This window comes from Myotis myotis, unplaced genomic scaffold (genome assembly GCF_014108235.1).
Source record: "Myotis myotis isolate mMyoMyo1 unplaced genomic scaffold, mMyoMyo1.p scaffold_m19_p_6, whole genome shotgun sequence".
Classification (NCBI taxonomy): Eukaryota; Metazoa; Chordata; class Mammalia; order Chiroptera; family Vespertilionidae; genus Myotis; species Myotis myotis.
The window spans coordinates 73,391,416-73,394,513 of record NW_023416368.1 but is presented as its reverse complement, the minus strand read 5'-3'; the positions used below and the strand labels follow the sequence as shown (position 1 = coordinate 73,394,513).

At 41.2% G+C, this 3,098-nt stretch overlaps 1 pseudogene; it reads right to left on the bottom strand.

Moving 5' to 3' along the window:
- Positions 1-2,123: 2,123 nt before the first annotated feature.
- On the bottom strand, positions 2,124-2,740 carry LOC118658501 (annotated as a pseudogene).
- Between the last annotated feature and the right edge of the window lie 358 nt (positions 2,741-3,098).

Sequence of the window (3,098 nt, the reverse complement as noted above, 5' to 3'; positions counted from 1 at the left end):
CTGCTTTATGGGAAAGATATATGTTCACCAGCCGGTGTCTGGCTGCCTGCCTGTATGGACTTTGCTGTGAGAATTGTTCTTGTCTGATGGCTATAAGGTCACTGGCTTCAGCAATAAAGACTTATTCTTCTATACCCACAACCTCTCATTGCTTCTCTGTGTAAGACCCGGCGTCCTAGGAGGTCCAGCCCCAGGCAGAGGGGCTCAGACCCCACACCTGTTACTAGTGAGCAGAGGATAAAGGAGGAACTTGGACCAAGTTCCCAACAGTTAGTACAGTGGGCAGGGTTCAAGCAGGAACTTGCCTTGGTGTAGCTGGATAGGAGAATTTTGAAGAATACATAGACTCACAGCCACCCAGAACAACTCAGAGCACCAGTGCTTGTGCAGGGCTCTGCCGGTGCTCTGACACAGGGCCAGGCCTGGGAGGGGCCTGCAATCCAGTTAGGTGCCCTTGACCAGAAACAAACCTGGCACCCTTTGATGTGCAGGCTGACGCTCTATACACTGAGCCAAACTGGCTAGGACTGTATTTCTCATTTAGAAATGAAACCTTATCCCCTGAGTATATAACTATGAACAATACTCTAATTTTCTGAGAGTGTGTGACAAGGTAAGAACGTACCAAAGTGGGATATGTCATGGCAGAAATAAAGCCAAGAACTTGAATCTTTTGTAACAATTTCATGTAGCAAGCATTTATAGCAATTTTTCAAGTGTTGCTTGTATTTTTTTCATTATAGATAATAATAGAACTTTAGATCAAGGTTGATTTAGCTGTTTTGAAACTTGGATAGGTTTGAATTTAAAATGTCATCAGCTCTTTGTAAAAATTCTCTTAGATCTCTGGAGAATGAGGTAAACCTTGATGTTTCTATTTGACACAATTATTTTGCATGCACCCTGTAGTATTTTGCCCATAAAATTAGCTGTTTTTTGTTTTTTTTTCTCTTTGAGAATAGCCAAAATATTCTCCAGGTAGAAAAAAATAAAATAAATATTGTAGCTATAATTATTTTTATACTTTGGATTTTTAACTTTTATAATAGTTAAAACTGATTCATAGTTCACCATTACAATATTAACCTATTCTGAATTTCACCACATATTTACCATTGCTGGTGAATGCTATACTTTCATATGTTTTCTGTTTTACTTAGCATCCTTTTGTTTCAACTTTACCATTATTTGTAAGGCAGTTCTTGTAGTGATAAACTGTCTTTTTTTGTTTGTTTGTTTGTTTTGGATTATTGTTATCGCTCCTTCATTTCTGAGCAATTTTTCCCAGGTAGATTATTCTTCTTTGGCAGTTTTTTCATTCAGCACTTTTAACATATCATCCCACTCCCTCCTGGCCTGCAAGATTTCTACCGAGAAATCTGCAAATGACCATGGGATTTCCCTTGTATGTGATGAATCCCTTATTTTTTGCTTCTTTCAAAATTCTCCCCTTGTTTCTGATTTTTGACAATTTGATTATAATGAGCCTCAGGGTAATCTTTGGAATGATCTTGTTTTTAGCTGTTCCAAGCTCTTTGAAACTGAATGTTAATATCCCTCCCTAGGTTTGGGAAGCTTCAGCCATTATTCCTCTAAATAAACTTTCTTCTACTTTCTCTCTCTCTTCTCCTTTTGAGTCTCCCATAATATGTACCTTTTATTACAAAGGTCCTATATGCTTTCATTTTTTTTCTTTTTTGTTCTACTAACTGGCTAATATTAAATAGCTTGTATATGAAAAGTTCAAGGATTATTTCTTTTTCCAGGTGCATAGACAGACATGCCTCTCAGTTGTTCCCTGGGGAGCAAGATCCAGGTTATAGGGTTTCTTCCAGATTTACAGTTAAGCTGAGGTCTGCAGCCCATCCTCTGAGAACATGGACAAGCATGATTCCTAGAAGGTCTCTGGAAAGGCAGGGCTACTAGACCATGACTAGGATGGTTTGGAGGTAAGTTACAGGGTTGTTTCAAGATCTACAGTCAGAATGAGTTCTATGGCCTAACTTCCAGGGGAACAGACAGGTTGATTCCTCTCTGGTCCCTACAATAATCTTGCTGGTGTCAGGAGCAAGGCCAAGCTGAGCTTTAGCCCTGTCCACAAGGGGATAGGGCTATTTATGGGTTTATAGCTTGGCTTGACCGCCTGCAAAGATGACTGGAGAACTGGTTGGCTTAGGCCAGTATGGGATGGTCATGTCCTTTGGAGCATGAGAGGGGACTCCAATATGATCACGCAGATCTGTTTCACACACTCAATGATGGATTGAAGATTGCTAGCAGTAGTGATGGCCTGCTCAGTTGAGTTGGAGAGCATATCCCCTGCTACCTGGATTTGAGCCCCTGTACTCTCGGGTATTTTCTTGATCTTGCAACCTCCTTTCCCAATGAGAGAGCCACACTGACTATCAGGGACCACCAGCTTCAGGGTGGTGGGGGTCTACTGGAAGCTGTGCTATTAGTCATAGAGCTGCTGATGTCCTCTTCCAGTTTGTCAATGATTATAGCAAAGGTTTTGAAGATGGCTGGCCAAAGTGATAATTCTCTCAGGACAATTCCCTTCTGAGATGTTGATAAGTGCACCATTCTCCTTGCACATCTTCTTAACTGATTCTCCTTTCTTTCCAATGATACTGCCAACTTCCTTTCCATGCATAAGTAGATGGATGGTGAGAGTGATGTTGAATCTACTTTCAATCACACTGGTGTCCATGTTGAGCAGTATTCTGGGGAGCTGGACTTTGAGTGGTCAAGTCTGTGGTCACTGTAGGTGGGAGATTGAAAGCTCAAAACTGCAGGTGCCAGGCGACTGAGGGGAAAAGGGAAAGGAGGGAAGGGGAAGGGTGGGATGCTAGGGGTCAGAACAATAGACATGGGCAGACAGGAGAGGGCACAGGCTGTGGCTGGCTGCTCCAGCTGCTGCCTCTGCTGGTCTGGGCCCTTTTTCATATTTTTAGTTCATTTACACATTGCACACTCAGCTCTTTGATGTCCTTAAAAATATAGTGGATTTTTGAAATATAATTTGGATTTTTTTGAAATATATTTTGAAATCAATTTGGATTTTCTAGTTTTTATTTTCTTTTCCTACCAGAGAAAAC